The sequence below is a fragment of the Felis catus genome, chromosome C1 (genome assembly GCF_018350175.1).
Source record: "Felis catus isolate Fca126 chromosome C1, F.catus_Fca126_mat1.0, whole genome shotgun sequence".
Lineage (NCBI taxonomy): Eukaryota > Metazoa > Chordata > Mammalia > Carnivora > Felidae > Felis > Felis catus.
The window spans coordinates 23,074,887-23,081,048 of NC_058375.1; the positions used below are offsets into that span (position 1 = coordinate 23,074,887).

General features: G+C 60.8%; 1 long non-coding RNA gene across 1 annotated transcript; it reads left to right on the forward strand.

Moving 5' to 3' along the window:
* The first annotated feature begins 2,585 nt into the window (after positions 1-2,585).
* Positions 2,586-5,801, forward strand: LOC123379361. The gene is made up of 3 exons (XR_006583749.1): positions 2,586-2,877; positions 3,800-5,006; positions 5,313-5,801. It is a non-coding gene; the product is annotated as an uncharacterized LOC123379361 (long non-coding RNA).
* The last annotated feature ends 361 nt before the right edge of the window (positions 5,802-6,162 follow it).

Sequence of the window (6,162 nt, forward strand, 5' to 3'; positions counted from 1 at the left end):
GGCCACCTTGTACTCTCTACGCAGGCCACGAAGGCAAGACGGTCAGAGCTGGTAAGTGTTGGTTGAGTGTCCTGAGGTCCTCTCAGCACACGGGCACGTCTTCGTCGGGGCGATAAATCTGTACCCACGCGACTGGCTCCTGTCACGTTGTCATCTGGCCCTTTGGTTGTGGGGTCTTCCCGTGGGACGTGGGACGTGAGGAGCTGGCACTTGATGGCATTTTTGCCGTCTAACGAAGAAACGGCCTGACTCCTGGCCGTATCTGGCAACCTTCTTCGGCAGGCGACATCGGCTCTGTGGCCCCCGTGTCCTGAGCCCCTGGAACACGGCCGAGCGTGGAGTAGGTGCTCAATAAATAAGTGTCGAACGGACAAACGAAAAGAATTACACGTAAGGGGCAGAAGCAGCAGCAGGTGTGGCCGTGGACAGAGATGGGAGTCGACCCCTTCCCCCCGCCCCGCTGCACCTCTGTCTCGCCAGCTGTGAAGTAAGGGAGCAGCGCCAGCCTCCGAGCCCAGAGACCGACATACAGAATCCGCAGCGAAACTTTTTGCCTAACGCAATCACCTCAGACCGGTGTTCCCGCCAGGAAGCCCCGCAGGGAAGGGCAGCTGGTGGAGTAGAGTGAGGTGAGCCCGGTTCCGGGGGACCTAATGCTAGGACGAGGAGCTGGATTTTTCCAGCAGGCGACAGGGGGGCAGCGGGTGTCTCTGAGCAGAGCAGGGCTGGGGATGCCAGCCCCCTGGGCTTAGCAGCCTCAGCAGGACCCGGTGGGGGCAGGGGGGGCGGAGGGAGGTGCCGCTGCAGCCCAGCCAGCCCTCCCCCCGCCTGGAGGTCTCAGGGGGCAGAGCCGGGGGTCCCTGAGCTTAGAGCTCCCCAGATGGTCCCGACGAAGCCAAAGGTCAGGTCGGCATCAGGGAGATGTTGCGGTGGGGGATTTCTCTTCGTTCTGTGCAGGGATGATCTCCTCCTGGGAGGGAGGGGAAGGGCTGGGGTGGAGAGGCCGCCTGCTCCCTGGGCCTGCTTCCGAGGGAGGACAAGCAGCCGGGTCCCTGCCGCGGCCACACCATCACTTGAGATCGACGGAAATGGCTGCTTTACGTGCTTGACTAGCAAAACTTGTATCTGGTGGCTCGGCCCAGTGCGTTCCTTTCTGCTGCATCGACTGAGGGACCACGAGTAGGGGTGTCTCCGGAAATGAGGGCTCCCGATGGAGACCCCCCCATAACAGGAAATCTCCCTAAGGGTCCAGGCCTGGACACCCCCCCCATCCCTCCTCCCGCCTCCTTGTCCCCAGCACCGAGTGCTCAACTTCTGCCCAGATCCTGCGAGTTGGGGTTCATTCCTCACCTCCAGCGGGGAGGGGACCGGAAGACAGAGGGAAGCCGCCCCTCCTCACCCTTCCTCACCCCTCCTCACCCCTCCTCATCCCTCCTCACCCTTCTAACCCTTCCTCACCCCTCCTCACCCCTTCTCACCCTTCCTCACCCCTCCTCACCTCTCCTCACCTCTCCTCAACCCTCACCCTTCTCACCCCTCCTCACCCCTCCTCACCCTTCCTCACCCCTCCTCACCCCTTCTCACCCTTCTAACCCCTCCTCACCCCTCCTCACCCCTCCTCACCCCTCACCCTTCTAACCCCTCCTCACCCCTCCTCACCCCTCCTCACCCCTCCTCACCCCTCACCCTTCTAACCCCTCCTCACCCCTCCTCATCCCTCCTCACCCTTCTCACCCCTCCTCACTCCTCCTCACCTCTTCTAACCCCTCCTCACCCCTCACCCTTCTCACCCCTCCTCACCCCTCCTCATCCCTCCTCACCCTTCTCACCCCTCCTCACCCCTCCTCACCCTCCTCACCCTTCCTCACCCCTCCTTACCCGTCCTCACCTCTCCTTACCCTTCACACCCCACCTCACCCCTCCTCACCCCTCCTCACCCTCCTCACCTCTCCTCAACCCTCTTCACCCCTCCTCACCCCTCCTCACCCCTCCTCACCTCTCCTTACCCTTCTCACCCCTCCTCACCCTTCCTCACCCCTCCTCACCCTCCTCACCCTTCCTCACCCTTCCTCACCCCTCCTCACCCCTCCTCACCCCTTCTCACCCCTCCTCACCCCTCCTCACCCTTCTCACCCCTCCTCACCCCTTCTCAACCCTCCTCAACCCTCCTCACCCCTCCTCAACCGTCCTCATCCCTCTTCACCCCTCCTCAACCCTCCTCACCCCTCCCTAGTGCAGCTCATCTTTCCTCGACCTAGCTCCTGACTCTGTCTGGAAGGCCTGCCCTCCCAACCTTCTCCAGCCTCTGTGCCCAGCCCCCCACCCTGCCCAGCCACACGGCTTGTCTCAGCTCCTCATTACTGAGCCCCCACCCCAGTGCCCTGGTGAGTGCTGCCCACTCTGCCCGGAGTCCCCCCACGGGCTCCCTGTCTCTGGGAAGCCGGGAGGACCGGAAGGCTGGAGAGGTGGCGACGGGCGCAGGCCCGAGTGCGTGCAGGGCTGGGCCGCACATTTGTCCCACACCGGGCGCCCCGGCTCACGTCGTGGGGCTGGCCGGCAGCCTCCCGTGCAGTTATTAAATTGTGATGCGCCTGTAGGTGTATAATTGTCAGAAGCGGCTTTGCATATGTTGGTAAATCTATAAACATGGAGTATAATTATCCATCGTTAACATATGCTTATGTTCTGCGTAAGCACATATTGTTTCCCCACGAATGCAGGCTGCCAAGTCGCGACCCGGACACCGTGACACCAACCATCACTGATGTCACAGAAGGGGTCCATTCGTCGTCCTGGAGGGGAGGGGCAGCCGGGACGGTGGCAAATCTCCCACCAGGCGCCCTGGGGCCCTGCAGGTCCGGAGGGACAGAGGGCAGGGTAAGGAAATAGGTCCGGCCCCGCCACCAGCCTGGGACCCTGGTGACAGCCAGCCGGGTGGGGAGGGGTTCCTTGAGCACCTGCCTGTGCTGGCTCCACGGGGCCCTGCAGTGAGACAGGGCACGGTGGCTGGAATCTGACAATCCTGGAGCCCCGTTTGCCATCATTTGACCTGGGGTCACCCTCCCGAGCCCCAGTTTCCTCGGCTGTTAAATGGGGATGAAAACAGTGCCCTCCTCACAGGATTAAGTGACCGAGGACGTGTGAAGGGTGCCCAGCACACACAGGAAGTGTTCACTCGTATGAACTCATCCTCCTGCCGTTGTCACCCCGAGGACTGTCACAGAGGAGGCTCCCTGGGCCCATTTTGCAGATGGGGCTAATCACTGCAAAAGCCCATTTAACAGCTGTTAACACCCCTTCACACCAGGCGCCTACACGCACGACCCTTGTCACCTTCACGACCTCCCTGCTCGGCAGGTGCCGTCACGGCCCCCACTCCACAGGGGAGGAAGCCGTGCCAAGGACCAGATGCCACAGCCCATGGAGGACAGAGACTCAGTGCAGGGCCTTCTGCCCCCAGGGCCTGGGCTTGGCCCCCACCCCAGACCCCACACTGCCCGGGACACTGAGTCACAGCACCGATGAGAAGGTGGTGCACACGGGTGGCCACCCGCCCAGCAGCCCGCCCCCCCTTCCTTCACTCGCAGAGCCCTGGGCTTGTTCTGCAGCCACAGGCTCAGACCCGGTGGGCCTCCCCAGCCCAGGGTGAAGGCAAGCCTGAACACCCCCTCCTTGTCCAGACATGGTTTCAGGAGGGGGCGTGTGACCCAGATCTGGTCATTGAGGAGTGAGGGAAAATCTGCTGGTGCAGGGAGTGCCCCTGGGAAATATCCTGCCTCACTCTGCTCCCCTCTTCTAGACTTGAATGCTGTTGGGTGAGACGATGTTCGGAGCTGTGGCAGCCATATTGCAACCCTGAGGCAAGAAGCTAAGGAAGAAGGCCACCACAGCTGAAGATGATAAATAGGAAAGAGGGAAAGACTCTGGCTCATTAGCATCACCGAGCGTCGGACCAACCCCGGAACTGCCTCCTTCCAGAATCTTCTTATGCACGATCATTACACGTCTCAGGTGACTGAGGCATTGTTGTTGGATTTTCTGTTACAAGGTGCCCAGTGCATTCTAGTCAAGGGAAGCACCTGCTATGTGCCCGGCACCACATCTCTCACAAGAGTCATGGTCATTCGACTACACCCCATCTCTGTCATCAAACCCTGCGGTCCTAAAGGCAAAGGTTGTATCTCGTAGGTCTCTGTAACCCCAGACCTTGTTACAGATCATGACCCACAGTGAGCCCCAACTCCACAATGCGAATAACATGAACGAATTCATGAATTCAAATGCAGTTCTTGGCGAACTATGAAGGGCTGGGCCCAAATGCAGGATTCAGATCCGAAAGGTGGGTGGCAATGGGGGACGGAAGAGGGGCCGGGTGGGGAGCGGGGGTCAGCAGAAAAGCGACATCGGGGGTGAAGCACCGCCATCCCCCCAGAAGCTCCCCGTCTCTCCGCCCGGCCGCACGGCACACGACACCGGGTCTGTGAATCCCCCTGCCTACCCAGTGCCCTGTCTTCCATCCCCCGGGCTGCTGGAGCCTCTGACAGCGAGCGCCCCTCCCTAGACAGACCCCACGAGGCCCGCTTTGTGCTCTGTCATTTTGCCCCTAAAAACTGTCCCGAGGAACCAAGCGGTCGTCGGCACCCCAGCTGCGCTCCTTTGCTGCGTTATCCCGTGAGAGCTGGAGGACGGGGCACCCGACGAGGAGGCGGTGGGCCGTTGAGGTTGACGGGGAATAAGGACCAAACATCCAGGGTGCATCATTTCAAGTGAATTTTGCCATCAGAGTAAGAGATCTGTCTTCCCCCAAAGTGCTTGACTTTGGGAGCCGGCTTCAAGAGATTTGACAGAATCCATTTATCCAGGCGACAACGGATCAAGGTATTAAACAAAGTGCATTCCACCAGGAGAGCTCTGTTAACCACCTGACGCAAAGGCGCTCCGTCCAGAGTTGAGCGTCCGGACTCACCCTTCCTTCTTTCCTACTTGGCTTCCTACGCTGTTGAGAGGTGAGGCCGGGGAAAGGCCCCAAGTCTCTCTGCCGCCAAGGTCTCCACGCCCCCTCGCGGAGAGGAAGGAGCCAGAAGGGGATGTGAGGTGCCCACGGGGACGTGACCAAGAGTAAACAAGGGGAGGCTGGGGGAGGGATGATGGGGAAAGTCAAGGAATAAAGGGCATCCCCAGGCCTGAGGGCCCAGGGGACACAAAGGGACAGAGCTGAGATCAGAACAGGCTTGGGGACAGGGCAGGGAGGGGGCTGGGCCACATTTGCTGGCTTCTGACAGGCTGGGCGCCCTGGTCCCCCTCTGCTGCAGGCACTGCCGGGCCAAGGGGACAGCCACGAGGAGGAAGCCAGCTCCGGTGACAGACTCTGCTCCTGATCCATGACGGATCCTCGATCCTCCTCGTTAGGACTAATTAGCTGCCACATAAACTGTCGCACTGGGTAATGACGTGTCTGGAAAAACACTCCCAGGAGGAGTGCTGAGGAGGCCCAGCGGGTCACAGGAGGTCCCCACCTTGGCCCTGGGACCATCCATGTAGGCCAGGGAGGCTCATCCGCAGGATGGCGACTTTATAGAGTCAAGCAAACCGAGGTCCCTCTCCTGGCTGCGGCCAGGTCCTAGCCCTGGGAATCCGGGCTTAATCTGGCTGAGCCTGTCTCCTCGGCTGGAAAAGAAGCATCTCCCTCCGAACGTCAAAGGGGGAATGAGAGACGATGCCTCAGAGGGTGCTATCCTGCCCTGTGAGCCGGTACCCGGCAAACCAGCCACCCTCTGCTGCCTCCCTCACCCCTTCCCACCACCACCACCCCCCCACCGCCCACCCCTCCTTCCCTGGTAAACACAGCATCAGCATCGCCCCAGCCTATGATTGTGCCCAGTGGGGCCCAGGCCCCATCCAGGCCTCCCCACCACCCTGGCATCTCTAGGACCGTTACACGGGTGATTTAGGGACCTGACATGTGGGTTTGTATGAGCTGTGCCCAGGCCGGTTTAACGGTTCCCGATAAAGATTCTACCTGTGAACAGCTCCTTCCCCACAGAGACACCTGGGAGCTCCTTGCTCATCAATTACCCAAAGGTGGTGACAGCCAGTGCCCCAGACCTGTCACTTGACACCCAGGCCTGGAGGAGGCACAACCGGGGACTATGCCAGGCTGGC